This window comes from Dioscorea cayenensis, chromosome 16 (genome assembly GCF_009730915.1).
Source record: "Dioscorea cayenensis subsp. rotundata cultivar TDr96_F1 chromosome 16, TDr96_F1_v2_PseudoChromosome.rev07_lg8_w22 25.fasta, whole genome shotgun sequence".
Classification (NCBI taxonomy): domain Eukaryota; kingdom Viridiplantae; phylum Streptophyta; class Magnoliopsida; order Dioscoreales; family Dioscoreaceae; genus Dioscorea; species Dioscorea cayenensis.
Window position 1 is genome coordinate 19,591,937 of NC_052486.1, and position 17,182 is coordinate 19,609,118.

General features: G+C 35.6%; 1 pseudogene; it reads right to left on the reverse strand.

The window, feature by feature from the left end:
- Positions 1–3,018: 3,018 nt before the first annotated feature.
- Positions 3,019–13,844, reverse strand: LOC120279292 (annotated as a pseudogene).
- Between the last annotated feature and the right edge of the window lie 3,338 nt (positions 13,845–17,182).

The window sequence follows — 17,182 nt, forward strand, 5'->3', positions numbered from 1 at the left end:
GGTGTGACAAATCCGACATACACATCATTATTATCTCTTTGAAATTCCTTTAGTATCCTGTAAATGAACATAAATTAAAGTTGGATAAATAATATGATACTTAATTAAAATAAAAAATGACTATATTTAGTATGATATACACCCAGAGCTCATTTAGTGAACATGATAAGAACGATAAGATATGATAGACTATCATATCATGTTACTATCTTTTGTTTAGTATGCTAATAGAATATGATATGCTTATCTTATTTGCCACTTTATCCTGCCAGGCACCTAATAATGAATTTTATAGGGGCAGTCATGATAGAAACATGTAGGATATGGTAAAAAATTAAATTTACAATTTTACTCTATTATTTGGTTTCTCTCCCTCATCTAGGATTTTATTGTATATCTTATTTCAATCTTTTAACCTTGATGTTTGGGACAAGAAGCTTGTCAACAACTAGATATGACACTGATTTCACTATTTAAGTAAGGTTTTTAGCATTTGAAGTGTTTAAAGAGTTTCTCCGTCGATTTCATTTTTGAACAAGTTATTTTTTTTCCTAAATCTCTTTTTTATCGTGTCTTATTTTTAGTTTCTCCGGATAATTATTTTTTTTTTAAAATTGATTTTGATATTTATTTTGCTATATTGATGATTTTGTGTATAATTTTCTCCAAAAAAATAGGTATAAACTATAATTTTTGAAAGTTGGTAATATTTCAATCAATATATTTGTGGACATTATTTATAGGTTATTTATTTTTTAAAAAATTTAATTTAAACTAATAAATATATCAATAAGTAAATCATTAAGATAAAAATAAAAAAAGTCTATTTAAATATATATATATATATTTATAAGGGTAATTTTGTATATTTATATACCGTTTATATCATATCCTGTCATTATTTGGTCCACTTCAAACATAAAATAAGATAACAAGATACTATATAATGGCTTATCCAGTGCACACCAAACATAGAATATGATATGAGCTCATCATCCCCATATCCTTTCCTATTACTCATATCATATCCGTCCATATCTATCATGTCCACCAAACGGGCCTCAACATATTTATCCTCATTTATACTAGCATATTTATTGTTTTATTTTTTTTTATTGTGTCTCACATGTTTTGACATTTTTGTTTTTTTCCAAAATATTTCTTATATAATTTTGTCTTTGTCAGACCTAACTTATTATTATTATTTTTTTTTAAATTGTTTTAATCCTTCATTCTCCCATCTATATTTTTTCACAGATGCAAGTTATATAACTGATGACTATTTTGGTGGATTTGGTTTTGCCATTATCAATTCTGAAAGAAAGATGACTGTTGCAGGTTGTAAAAGGATTAAAGTAACAAGGGACTCGTGTTTGGACATTCATATAGCTTTCACTGATTGTCTAGAGCTTATGCTTGATATTAATAAAGTCATGTGGGAAAACTTAAGAGGGAGAACCAGAGTCTTTGTGAGTTTGAAGCTGCTTTTGGACTTTCACAATGTTATGATTTAAGTTATTCTTAGGATTTGAAATCTGTTGTCTGATAGGCTGGCAACTAATTAATGGAAGACATTATCATATGATTTCACTATTCTATCAAGGCTAAGATCTTTCAAGTTGGTTGATGAGAGCTGCTAAAAATTATGAATTATTTTTAATTATTTATATTTTTTTATAAATAGATAATAAGTGCCTCATTTATGGGAGGATGTCATGGATGTGTACAGCAGTGGAGTGGGTTTAATAAGCACTTGCGCTTTCACTGTATTAAAATTTAATTTCAGGTTTTTGCAAAACAAATACTATACATAAAATTATTTTTGTATTAATAGACAAAAAAATACGCTCGATATATTTATTTTATCTTTTATAATTTAGTACTATGTTCATTATTGTTTTCTATTAATAAATAGCTGTAATATAACTCTTTTTCTTAAAATAAAGGAAAAAAAAATCATTAGCGCGTCCTTGAACTTGATAAAAGCCAGCAAATCCTCATCTCTTGACAAGATTGATGGAACCGAAGAATCCCAATAAAATTTTAGTGGACCACATAAATCTTGTTAAGATAATAATATGGGAGAAATGATGATTGATGATTAACATAATACCTAATTGAGAATAATATTTTAATATATTTAATATTGCGTCTCAAATTCAAAAAGGGGTTAATAACACTAAATACGTGAAGAGAATATTATTTAGATTTTAAATGGAGAAAAATATAAATCAAGTATTTTCTGATATACCAACATATTTATACAGTGCTTCCCAGTTTCAAGAAGGTGAAGATGTTGTTGGTAATTTTCCCACCTATGTATGTCTCTACTCCAATATATATATATATATATATTACCTGATATGATTATAAATAAAATTATTGAGTATAGATTATGAGAAATTAATTGTGTGTGTGTTTCAATGTAGAAGAAATTGGCGAGTTTTGTATTATTTTTCTCAGTTTATTTATTATTTATTTTAGAACAAAAATGAAACCACAAATTAAAGAATAAAGAAAAAAAAAAAGAATGGAGACAAAAAAGTAATAATATTAATGGAATAGTTACACCCACACACAATTATATTTTAATATTATTTTAAAAATAATCTTAGCCTCTAGCAATAAATTTTAAGAGCTACAATATTTATATAATTTTATTCATGATCAGGCAAAATAATTTTACCCACTAACAAAATTGTTATAAAGATGAGGAAAATACTATCAATATACTTAGTTTTCTAACCATACTTTCATTGCCTTTTATTCACAAATTATTTGATCTTTTTTTTTTTTCTTTTAGAGAATGCTTTAATTTCATCTAACCAAAATTCACATTAATTTCCTTTTTTTTTAGTTCATGTTTTCAACACAGTGAGAATTTTTTTTTCTTTTATTTATTTATTTATTTATTATAAAGAACAAAGTATATAAACTAGTAACCATCACAAGAGACTAAAATTCTCAGAGATCATAAGAAGGATACTTCTACTGATGTACAAATCAAACAAACTCAAGTGCACAAAAAAACAGTTACTAAATTCATAAGCTGAAGAATGAGGATCATTTAATGCTTGTTCACAAAATCCTTCATGAAACTTAAAATGTCACAAGATAAGCATAAGTATTCCGCTAATTCGAATAAAAATATTGACTTATTAGTAACGACTAATTACTCTTCTTCAATATGTAAGGATGTTTGATCCAAAACTCTGGGCTGATTACATCGAAATGTTCCACGGTCACCTTCTTTCGTAATCTCTTGACATCGTTTCCATTTTTGTCTATTTTTACCATCTCTTCCACCTGGAGTTTAAGAGCATTGCTTTAGCAACACATTGCGTCGTATTTTCAATGAAAAAAAAAAGCAAGAGAAGCTTCTTACATAAATATTATAGCAATGAGCAATTTTATGAGTAATCAATGAAAAGTAAATTGGATTGAAATCAGTAAAGTTCTAGTTTCTTTTATTCAGATATATTGGATGCAGAAAAAAACTAAATAAAAGTTTTAAGCATTACAAGCTCATGTTGGCACTTGTTTGGTCTTGAATACATAAATGTGAAGAAATTAACTATGTAAACTCTTCTAACTGCAGTTCTTGAACCAATTACTTCATATTTTCAAGAACTATATCACATCCAAAAGAAGTCACCTTAAAGTGCTCCTTAAGTCCTAACTGTCATATAATTGGGAGTAATAACACACACATACAGAAATTATGAATGGCTTCTGGATTATAAATTAGCAAAAAAGCAACATTTCATGAAACTGAAACTGTAAACCATGTAAAATTCTTCTTGGTTGATTTTACCTGATCAAAATAGGCACAAGAGCCTTTTCTGAAGATAGCTGGTAGCTCAGCATAGTTTACACCGAATTGCTGAAAAAGCAACTCATTTTTGTCTTTTGCTTGAGTACCCTACAAAAATAAATGATTTTTCTGAGCCGAGGACATATTTGTCAGTTAAAACCAATGAAGCTAAGTAGAGATGGCAATAATACCCATACCCGACCCAACCCGACCTGAGTTTGACGGGTAAAACCCGATTTGACCGGGTTTTGAGTCAGGTTCGGGTAAAACCCGACTTGTATGAAATGGGTGCGGGTGCGGGTATGGGAATTCTAATACCCGATCCGTACCCGAACCCGTATTCAACCCGAAATTAAAATTACTAAAATATTTATATATATACTAATATGTTCTACAACTTAACAATTTAGAATTTTTTTATTTTTCCTCTTTGTTTGGTCTTGTAATTTTATAATAATTTTATTTTATTTTATTTTATAAAAAATTATAATTACTTTTAAGTTATTTTTTTTTATAAAAATAATATATTTTTTTATTAATTTTTTTAATATTGGGGCGGGGCGGGTATACCCGCGGGTACCCGATTACCCGTCGGGTGCGGGTGTGGGTTTGGGTTTTTAAAACCTGTCGGGTTCGGGTTCGGGTTTAGGTATACTAGTGGGGTATCGGGTATGGGTACAGGTACGGGTATGGTAATACCCGCACCCGATCCGTTGCCATCGCTAAAGCCAAGCAAATTAAACATCAATAGAAAAGGACAAGTAATGATAAACTAGCTAGCAAGTATAAGGGACTGGAGGCAATTGATACAAAATGCAAGGGATAAATGAGGAAGGATGGATTCACTTGATTGTCATTCATGGTATATCTTTAAAAAGATACATATAGTAAAGAGCAGTATTGTTACAATACCTTTAGAAACTCTTGTGCTTCCCTTGCTGTTTTTCCTGACTTAACTAACATCCAAAAACAAGTATTGTATTGATTGCTTATGTGGCCTAATAAATGAAACAATAAACAGAATCAGTACACCACACATATATGTTACCAAATGATACTGTCAAGTAAATATTAGCAATTTATTATCTTAAGTTTTTTGAAGTGCATATTCTTAGAGTACAGACCAAGAAGTGGTTGCATGCATTCATTTTATTTGCAGAGGTACAGACACTTGATAAGGATATTCATACTCAATATTCCATATCAACATGATAAGAACTTACAGTCAACTTGTCTCCATGCCAGATAATCACGGACTATTTTTGCACTTGTAAAGCATATATATAACTCGGCCATCGAAAGATGGTAGTTTCCTCAACTCCTTATCAGGAAAGAATTCTTTCCACTTGGTTCCATATGATATGGAGAAGCATAATACATAAGCCGAAATTATTTTACTGCAAATCGGACAAAACAAGTGAGTTGTTGCGAAAGTAAGTTGATAGAGTTATATATGAAACATAGCCTAGAATTTCAACAACAGAGAAGAAGAAAGATACTGATAAACCTTAATCTTCTTTGACAGAATTTCGTTGTCTTTTTCAAGATAAAGTGTAATGAATAGAATTTGTAAGGCTTACCAGGTCTCCTTCAGGCCACTTGCCCAATGGATTATAATGGTGTAATTTCACAGAAATCCCTGCAATCTTCTGTCCTGCTAGCAATTGATTTACAACAATAGCAAAAAAAAACATCTATAATTCAAAATCAGCACATCTAGAGCCTAGCTCTCAAGCCAATATTCCAGTCATCAACATTCAAAAGAGGATCAATACTATCTCCACACATGCTAACAAAGAAATCACAAAAGAGAACACTGAATTGAAATCTGAGAACGATCTCACCAGCCAACCACTCAAGAAAAGAAAATACTGAAGAACAGCAGAAAGAAATCCGAGATAACGGCAACTCCTTGCCTCCCTGCTCTCAGAGATTCTGAGAGAAACCAGGGCCTTCACAGTCCTTCATCCGCCTCCCCTTTCCCTTTCTCTCTCGTCGCCTCTATATTCTGTTTTGGTAGCGGTATAATGTACCCTCGGAGTCGCGAACTTATCATTCTCCTGCGCTCGCTTCTTCGACACGTGGTACCTTCTTTAAATCCTCGCCATTCATCCTTTGATTTGTTTTGCTTCCCTGAAGTCGATGCACCCACCACATGTTCGTTTTCCATCCTGGCCTCTACTTCAAGCTCATGCCCATCCAATTGATTATTGTTAACCAATTTGACAGGTAGTCTAACAATACCCCCCGCATGAGCAACGACCTTGTCCTCAAGGTCTAGACCTGGATATTGATGGAGGAGATGTTCCACATCTTCCCAAGAAGTATCATCGGGGGCTAATCCGTTCCACCGAATAAGGACTCTCATCACCTTCCGGCCACTGCGAAGAATTGCCCTGCACTGCAGCACAGCTTCTGGAAAAATTAACGGCCCCTGAGAAAAAGTCATGAATGGCAAAGGGACTGTTGTCAAACTTGGATCACCAATGCATTGTTTCAATAAAGAAACATGAAAGACCGGGTGAATTTTTGATCCTGCTGGCAAATTCAAACGATAAGCAACATCACCAATTTTCTGGGCAATTTGGAATGGTCCGAAGTACTTCATGCCTAACTTATGATTTTTGCGGAGCAAGATCGAGTGTTGTCGGTATGGTTGCAACTTGACGAAAACCCAATCCCCCACTTGAAATTGAATCTCAGAGAGCTTTAAATCTGCATACCTTTTCATGCGCACCTGAGCTCGAATTAAGTTGCTCTTTAATTGAGACAATGTCTTGTCCCTAGTAGTTAGCCAATGAGACACTAATGGAGGATCCCTCTCAGATTCAACATATGGTACCATACTCGGTGGTTCGCGGCCATAAACTACTTGGAAGGGTGTCATCCCGGTACTTGTTTGATACGATGTATTGTACCAATACTCGGCCCACGGCAATAGCTCCACCCAATTCCCATGATTAGCACCTGTGAAACAACGGAGATACATCTCTAGACACTTGTTTAAAGCCTATGTTTGCCCATCCGATTGGGGATGATAAGCAGTAGACATTTGAATTGAAGTGCCCATTTTAGAGAACAAGTGTTGCCAAAATCGGCTAATGAAAGTCTTGTCCCTATCACAAACAATGGAGCGAGGTATCCCATGCAATTTCAGAACTGCTTGAATGAAGGTTTCAGCTACAACTGTACTAGAGAAATCACCCTTTAACGGCATGAAATGACCGTATTTAGATAAACGGTCAATTACCACATAAATCACCGTATAACCCTTTGAATTTGGTAATCCACACACAAAATCCATGGCAATATCCTCCCAGATTTGCTGTGGAATTGGGAGTGGATTTAATAATCCTGCAGGAAGAGTAGTTTCATCCTTAACCTGTTGGCACACCATGCATTGCTTGACATATTGGTGAACATCTTGTCTCATCCCCTTCCAGAAAAACTGAGCTGAGAGTCTCATAAATGTGCGTAATGAACCAGCATGTCCTCCTAAGCGAGAATTATGAAAATCATGGAGCAAACGATGTTTCATAGTGGTATTCCTGGGAATCACCAATCTGCCGTGCCAGCATAATAGTCAATTTCGGAGAGAGTATGCAGAGTCTGTGAGCCTTGCTGCTTGTAATTCGTTCACAATTGGACCATAAAGTCCATCTTTATGTTGTTCTGTTCTCAGTTCATGAAAAAAATTCTGTCTGGGATTGAGAAGAAGTTAATGTAAAGCACCTTGAAAGGGCATCAGCAGCCAAATTCTCTTTTCCTGGCTTGTATTCAATCACAAAGTCAAACCCCAAAAGCTTCGGGAGCCAACGTTGTTGCTCCGGAGTTTGAATAGTTTGTTGGCACAAATGTCGCAAAGCTTGTTGATCAGTTCTGATTATAAACTGTTGACCAAGCAAATAATGCCGGAACTTATTCACAGCTTCAGTTACAGCGAAGAACTCACGCACATAAGCTGATTGACCCTGCATTCTTGGAGATAACTTCTTGGAAAAATAAGCGATTGGGTGTTTATCTTGGCTCATAACAGCCCCAATGGCGATTCCAGAGGCATCTGTTTCAAGAACAAATGGTTTTGAAAAATTAGGCAATGCTAACACAGGAGCAGATACGATAGCTGTCTTGAGAATCTCAAAAGCCTGTTGAGTCTCCGCAGTCCACAAAAAGGAATCCTTCTTAAGTAGATATGTTAAGGGCTTTGCTAAGGTAGTATATTGCTTAATGAACTTCCTGTAGTACCCACTTAACCCTAAGAAAGCTCGAATATGCTTCAAAGTTTTAGGTATTGGCCATTGAACTACTGCTGATACCTTTGCTGGGTCCATCTCCACCCCTTTGTTAGATACCACATGGCCCAAATAATCAATTTGCCTTCTTCCAAAACTGCATTTGGACATTTTGGCATATAATTGATGATGAAGTAATGTCGATAACACGGTCTCGACATGTTGGAGATGAAGATTCCAATCCGAACTATAGATGAGAATATCGTCGAAGAAAACCAATACATATTTTCTTAATGCAAATTGGAACACCTGATGCATTAAAGATTGAAATGTTGTAGGAGCATTGGAGAGTCCAAATGGCATAACTAGCCATTGATAATGGGCTTGATGCGTGCGAAAAGCTGTCTTGAACTTATTAGCTGGATTTAACAAAATCTGATGGTACCCGGAAGGCAAATCAAGCTTCGAGAAATATTCTGCCCCATAAAGTTCATCCAAAAGTTCATCTACTGTGGGTATAGGATAAGCATCCTTAATTGTTATAGCATTTAAGGCGCGGTAGTCAGTACAAAAGCACCAAGTGCCATCCTTCTTCCTAACCAATATGATGGGAGAGGAAAAAGGACTTGTGCTATGTTCGATTATGCCTTCTGTGAGCATTTGCTCGACCATTTTTTCAATTTCTGCTTTTTGAGTGTGAGGATATCGGTAGGGCTTCACTTTCACTGGTGTACTCCCCAGTATTAAGGGAATTGTATGATTACAAGCCCTTGAAGGTGGTAGCCCCGTAGGAGTTGAGAAAACTGTCTTTAACTTGAGTAAAATAGCAGATAAATCCTGTGGTATGTCAGTAGGCAGCTCAGGAAAAAATTCTGCAGAGACCGGACATATATCTGCCTTGACTACATTCATCGAAGCCTCACCTGGAAACAGTTTAAGTGAATAGCATTCACAGAGAGCTTGTGTAGAGCAAAGTCTGGATAATTGGTATACAGTCGCTATACGAGGCCTGTTAACATTTTCACCTTTCAAAACCATGAACTGATTGTTGTGAAAAAACTTAAATGACCTTCTTGTCATAATCAATGACATGAGGTCCCAATTTTGCCAACCAAGATGCCCCTAGAATTAAATCAGCTCCTGCAATGGCTAAGTCATAAGCAGGTACGTGTAGAGAGTGTCCTTGCACCTTAACTAGTAACTGAGGAACTTGTCCTTGAACCTGTAAGGTATGCCCATTGCCTACAAGGACCCTTGAAGGTGGAGTTGGAAGTACTTCCAATTTCAAAAATTTCACAACTCTTGGTTGAATAAATGAATCATTACTACCCCCCATCCAGCAAAATTGTAATCTTTTGGCCGCCCACCTCACCTGTAAACCTCATAGTGCCGGAGACATTAAGATTAGACATAGCATTGAGAGACAACTTAGTGTCGGAAGTGTTTTCTTCTTCAGGTGGATTAAGATCAACTAAGAAGGCATTGTCAGAATTGTCTGTCTCAGTATCATCCCATTGAAGTAGTAGTAGGCGTTTGTTGGGGCAATTATGAGTGGGTGAATACTTTTCATCACAAGTAAAGCAAAGTCCTTTGGCTTTCCGTACTTGCATTTCTTGAAATCCCATTTTTCTGAAAGGAGAAGAGCTATTAGAACTCGCATCACCTACAGAACTTCGGCCACCTTGTGTACTTGCAACATCAGTAGGAACCCGAGGCGGTGCTTTAAATTTAATATCTGGTGCAAAGATGTTTTTGCCTGTCACAGTTTTCGTGCCCAATTGTAGCTTCTCCTCGAATACTTTGGCCAATGTCACAACTTTCTCCAAATCGTCAGGATTCCAAGGAACGAGTTCAGCTTGCAACTCTTTTTTTAACCCGCTGAGAAAACAATCAAGAAGAATTTCTTCAGAAACACCCGATACTCGATTTGCCAAAGCAGTAAGGTGATCATGGAATTGAGTAACCGATCCTTCTTGAGTCAATCGCAATAGAGCATGGCGGGGACAATCAAACACAGATGGTCCATACTTCCTTTCTAAGGATGCTGTCAACACCTGCCAAGAGGTAAGTTTGCCAGATTTTTGAAGTCTCTGAAACCAAGGTATAACTGGTCCATCAAAGTGCATTGACGCGATCTTTAATCGATGATTATCCGGAACTCCATAGTAGTCAAAGAATTGTTCTGCTTGGAATATCCATTGCAAGACATCCCCTCCTGCGAAATGCGGAAAATCTATCTTAATGTTTCTGATAGAATAGATGTCTGCAGGATTAGGAAGAGCTATCTGATTGTGATCATCTAGTACTGCCGGTATGGTTGTGGTCTCCCCCGAAGGGTTCGCAATCTATTGAGCTTCTATGAACTGAGATATGCTAGCAAGAGACTGCTGTATTAATGGTAGAGTAGTCAGAGATTGTTCAATGGATTTGAAACGCTGTTCATTGGTATCCATTAAGGTGAACAAGGTATCGACTTTATCTTGAAGCTCCTTCAATCTAGTATTCTCAGCTATGGAGGAGAAGTACAACGAAAGCACCAATGTTATGACCACAAGTGGAGGACCCACAACCCCAAAAGACCGGCCTAGTAGGGTGGGGTTGCCCCCCACTTATAAGCACACAAGGACTCCATCTCCTAGCCGATGTGGGACTAAAGGGGAATCATTACAATACACCACCGATAAAGATATTGACGCCCTCGTCAGTCCGATTAATCCGGGCGCTCGACCAACAAGATTTCACCTGTGGCTTCGCTGCACCCACAGCTGCACCACCACTGGTCGAACCCTCCCTCGGTCGAACCCTCTCGCGGCCAGACCCGACCAAACCTGATGAGTTGTGCCCCACATCGGCTCTTAACGAAAGCACCATTGTTATGCCCACAAGTGGAGGACCCACAACCCCAAAAGACCGGCCTAGTAGGGTGGGGTTGCCCCCATTTATAAGCACACAAGGACTCCATCTCCTAGCCGATGTGGGACTAAAGGGGAATCATTACAATACCCCACCGATAAAGACACTAACGCCTCATCACCCAGCTTAATCCGGCGCCGACCAATAGTACTTCACCGTGGCACTTCACTCAAATCCTAGCGCCACGCCACCCGCCTCGTAACCCTCCCTCGGGTCGAACCCTCTGTGGCCAACGCACCCGAGCAAACCTGACGAGTCGTGCCCCACATCGACTCTCAACGAAAGCACCATTGTTATGCCCACAAGTGGAGGACCCACAAAAGACCGGCCTAGTAGGGTGGGGTTACCCCCCACTTATAAGCACGCAAGGACTCCATCTCCTAGCCGATGTGGGACTAAAGGGGAATCATTACAATACCCCACCAATAAAGACACTGACGCCCCGTCAATCTCAGGGTTAATCCTGGGCGCCCCGACCAACAAGATTTCACTTAGGGTGGGGTTGCCCACAAGTGGAGGACCCACAACCCCAAAAGACCGGCCTAGTAGGGCTGGGGCTGCCTCACTTATAAGCACACAAGGACTCCATCTCCTAGCCGATGTGGGACTAAAGGGGAATCATTACAATATCCCACCGATAAAGATATTGACGCCCTCGTCAGTCCGATTAATCTGGGCGCCTGACCAACAAGATTTCACCTGTGGTGGGTTTCGCCCTACAAGTGGAGGACCCACAACCCCAAAAGACCGGCCTAGTAGGATGGGGTTGCCCCCCACTTATAAGCACACAAGGACTCCATCTCCTAGCCGATGTGGGACTAAAGGGGAATCATTACAATACCCTACCGATAAAGACATTGACGCCTCGCCGAGCTCGTTAATCTGGCGCCCACCAACATCACTTCACTCGCACCCTCAACACAGCAGCACCCACTGGTCGAACCCTCCGCGGGCTGCAGATCCGACTCAAAACCCCGACGAGTCGTGCCCCACATCGACTCTCAACGAAAGCACCAATTGTAATGAATAGAATTTGTAAGGCTTACCAGGTCTCCTTCATGCCACTTGCCCAATGGATTATAATGGTGTAATTTCACGGAAATCCTCGCAATCTTACATCCCGCTAGCAATTGATTCACAACAATAGCAAAAAACATCTATAATTCAAAAATCAGCACATCTAGAGCCTAGCTCTCAAGCCAATATTCCAGGTCATCAACATTCAAAAGAGGATCAATACTATCTCCACACATGCTAACAAAGAAATCACAAAAGAGAACATCGAATTGAAATCGAGAACGATCTCACCAGCCAACCACTCAAGAAAAGAAAATACTGAAGAACAGCAGAAAGAAATCCGAGATAACGGCAACTCCTTGCCTCCCTCGCTCTCGGAGATTCGAGAGAAACCGAGGCCTTCACAGCTCCTTCATCCGCCTCCCCTTTCCCTTTCTCTCTCGTCGCCTCTATATTCTGTTTTGGTAGCGGTATAATGTACCCTCGGAGTCGCGAACTTATCATTCTCCTGCGCTCGCTTCTTCGACACGTGGTACCTTCTTTAAATCCTCGCCGTTCATCCTTTGATTTGTTTTGCTTCCCTGAAGTCGATGCACCCACCACATGTTCGTTTTCCATCCTGGCCTCTACTTCAAGCTCATGCCCATCCAATTGATTATTGTTAACCAATTTGACAGGTAGTCTAACATAAAGCCGTAAAGAAAAATGGACACAAAAAAGTGAGAATTTTATCATGACAGAGTAGTGTACAATTATACACAAACATCATGGACAATAATAAATACTGTTTCAAGTTGCAAAAATAAAATTAGCATTTTGATTCTATGCATTATTGGATTGTTGGATTGAATGTGTTAATTCGACAAGTAATCATAACAAATATGGAACACAAGTTTATTGTCATCCAGTGGAAGGAAGTTAACAAAAGATCAAATGGATATCAGGATCAAATTCAAGAACTTGCATCCAGGACAGGAATTAAAAGATACATGAAGTAAGAGACCTTAATTACCTGTATTCATCACTAAATCCATAAGCAAAAACAATGTCTGGAAAGTCCTCAAGCAAAGAGATTGCACAGGTATTCATCAAATTGAGAGCTCTCTCATCATTCGGCTTCTTAAAGTTATAGTCTGCAGAGAATCTGAAAAAAACCAAAGCTCAAGTGAATGCTCTAAAATGATAAAACACATACATGAGTGTCAGATTACCCAAAGACTAACAAGAAGATGATCTATATTATACATAAATAATTCCTAAATTTAAGGGGAAAATCAAACAAGTTTACTAATAAATTGCTGAATTCTATGCCACTTCAACTATACATTATTGTTCATCTTTTTACTGCTCACTTGTTAATGTCTCATCTAATCAACCCTAACCAATTCTCTGCCTATATATATTTGAAGATTATTAGTTACAGCTCCAAAGAAAACATTGAAGACAAACAAAAATTCAAACATGCAGGGAGGTGAAAAGTTGACAGAATGCAGCATCTTAATGGTAAAAGAGATAATCATATTGCATGATAATTTAGAAGGGATAAAGATTATCATAACTTAACTGTTGCACATTATAATGTCATGCATGTACATCTGAAAGTATAAGCTTTATAGAGATTTTTACTGGCAATTCTTGGTCAAATGTTGAGCATGAATCTGCATGCTTGTAAACAATCATCTTTCATGTGGTATCATCTAAAATCTTACAATATCATTATTTTCAGTCTGACAACAGTTCAAAAAGTGGAATCATGCATGCTCACCTACGAAAATGGCGGCCATCAATTCTTACGACGAGCCAATTATGAGGGGGAGTTTGTAATCAACTTCAGACATCTTTACATACGCATATTTGCTATTGGCCATTGATTAAATTTATACCTAAGAGATTACTGTCACCAACAAACAAGTCAAAATTAAGACAAGAAAAAGGTGAAAAGAAAGACTCAACAAAATTACAAAACCCTCTGGTGGCAAAGATATAAAATATACATGTCTCTCCATATCTACATAATAAAGTAATATAAGATATCAATACCTCTGTATCTCTCCATATCAAGGTAGTAAATAATATAATTAAAAAATAACTTCACATAAATTCAGAATCTACTTTTATTATTTAATACAATGATTATTCAACAAATAATCTAATAAATAATCAAAATTTTTATAACAATTAATTAAATAAATTTCTAATAATTTTTTCACAACAATTTTTCATAATATATATATATATATATATAATCAAACAAATCTTCAACAATTATTTAACAAATATCAAATATTTTTTCCATAAGAAATAATCAAACAAACAATTAAACAATATAATTAAAACAAACATAAAAATTGATAAATTCCTAAAATAGACTAGGTAGAGATAGAGTAAAAAGAGAAAACACACCAATTAACGCAATTTGGAGAGAGAGAGAGAAAGAGAATGGAATTGCTTGTTAGGGTTTTTGAGAAAAGAGGAGTTGTGTCTTTTTGTTGGGATTTTGACAGAGAGGTTGCATTTTTTAGGGTTTTTATTTTTATTTTTATTTATTATTATTGTTCTTACGTCGATATCCTAAAAAAAATAATAATTATGTATAAATAAAATTTAATAAAAAATATATTTAAAATATAAAATTTGAAAACAAATATTATGAAGGTCCATGGCTAACGATTATTATTATCAGTAATTATCAATTTTATTTAATATAATAATTTCATTATTTTTTATTTAATTTATTTTAAATAGTGTGATGTATAATTAAAAAAAATTCTCCTAGGCGTGATCATGAGTGCGACGCATTTTATTTTATTTTTAATAATTATAATTATTAATTATATATATATATATATATTCATTTTCATGGATCAAGGAATTGCTCAAGCTGCCAAGCACACCTTTACCTTGGGGACTGGGCTTAGGCATAAGCTACTAAGGCATATGCCTAGGACCCTTGATTTGTTAGGCCCCATATTTCATGATTTTATTTTATTTTATTTTTTTTAAAATGATATTTAAAAATTTCATTTATTATCATTGTTTTATTTAGATGGCTATACTATTAAGAATGTTAACTATTTATTTTAAAATATAAAATTCATCTTCTTAAATTGATATATGATAATATTAAATTATATTAATTTTATCATATCTGCATGATATCTTGGGGCTCACGATTCATGATTTTTCTAAAAAATATTTTTTTTTATTATATAATAATAATAATAATAATAATAATAATAATAATAATAAACGAGTACAATTTAGGGTCCAAACAAACCATGACTCAAGCTTAAAACCACTATTTATGATTCTAACTCAGATTTTTATTTTTATTTTTATTTTGTTATTTTAATTTTATCTTAAACTTAATTTGTGGGAAGTGCATCCATTATCCTTGAACTAAATATTAAAATGCATTTTGACGGATAAATCTCAAAATATGCAGATTGACCCCTGACTAAATTCTAACTTATATATATATATATATATAGGAAAAACATCATCTAGGTAAGTACCTAGATTTCAAATCTAGGGATGTTTTAAATCTAAGGCGTTGGATCATCATTTGATGGTTGATTGTTTACATAAACACTGTACACCTTTTTACTGTTTATGATCACTGTACAACACTGTATATATTATGCATTTATTTAGTGATTTGATGCCACATCCCTAAGGCCACATTGAAATGGCTATATCACCTATTAATTTAAACTTTTAAATTGAATTAGTCCCAAATAACATGATTGATTTGTATTTAATAGTAATTAGTAACAACTGCATGACTATATCATCTACCTAATTCTCTGATCATAATTGTAATTTGTTCCATCAAACAACAAGGAAAGCAGAGCTCTTTCATAAGAGCATGTTGGAATATAAGAAAGAAAAAAACAATCACCAATTCAAGAGGCACATTGAATCTTCACTTATCTTTAGTCAAGATTATAACAAGGGAAAAAAAAAGTCATCTTGGATAATCAAAAAGGCATTTGTATGATCAAGGAGACACATTGAATTCTCATATAGCACAATCCAAGCACACAATAACATATCCATAGTTATCAGACCCGACCCGGGCATTAACCCGGTCAAGGCTCTGGGTTACGGATCAATTGGTTCAACCGTCGGGTCATTTGGGTCAATACTGGGTTAATAAAAATATTTTAAAATATTATTTTTAAAATTATAAATTAGTTTTTAATTATATAGTGATATATGATAATAATATCCATGAATTATTAGTTATCAAATAAATAATTTGATGGGAAAAAATACAAAACAATTATTAATCTTTGATTTGGAAGCAGTAGAAAAGGGAAAAAAAGCTCAAACTTCAAATAATACCAACACATAATAATACGTCAAAGTTCAAGCATCAACTAATTCACAATAAAAGTTTAAATTCATCATCAAAGTATTAAACCAAACTCAATCCAATATATAACAAAAGTTCAAAATTGAAATTACAAATCAAACTGGGTCAATCAGTCTGACCGCCGAGTCAACTGGTCCGACTACCGGTCAATCGGTCCGACCGCCGGGTCAATCGGTCAACCGGTCTGACCACCGGACCAGTCCGGGTTTGATAACTATGGACATAACTTCATCAATCCATCTCCTATCTAAAGGGATAAATTGGTTTAAAGATCCTAACGGGTGGTTCTGTTAGGAGTTATATATTATTAATTTAATGATTATTAAGCATTAAGCACACAAAACCACAAGTATAAAAGACAAGTGGACACAAGTTTGATATCACGGTTTAGCATCATATCCCTACGTCTGTGGAAAATTAACTAAAAAAGAGACAAATAAAAGAACAATAGTTGCACAAACACTCTTACCAGAGTATATTTGTGATGGAAGATCTTATCCTTCACCTTAACTAATCTCCCGTCTTGATGTTCTCACATCTATCCTTAGGCATCTCTCTTACATCTTAAGAGTCTTATATAGATTCCACACAAATCTTCCTCTTGAAACCTTTCCTTTTCTGTCTTGCTTCTACATATGCACCTTCTAAATTTGGCATTGCAATTCTTGTTATAGCCTGAATTACAACTCGTAATAAACTTCAAGACACCACTGACCCTTATAATTGAGTTTGAATTGAATACAATAGAATCGATCTTTACTTTTCACAGTCAGACCAGGGACCAATTGTACTTGCTACACCAGATTAGAGGAACTCAACTTTGGTCGT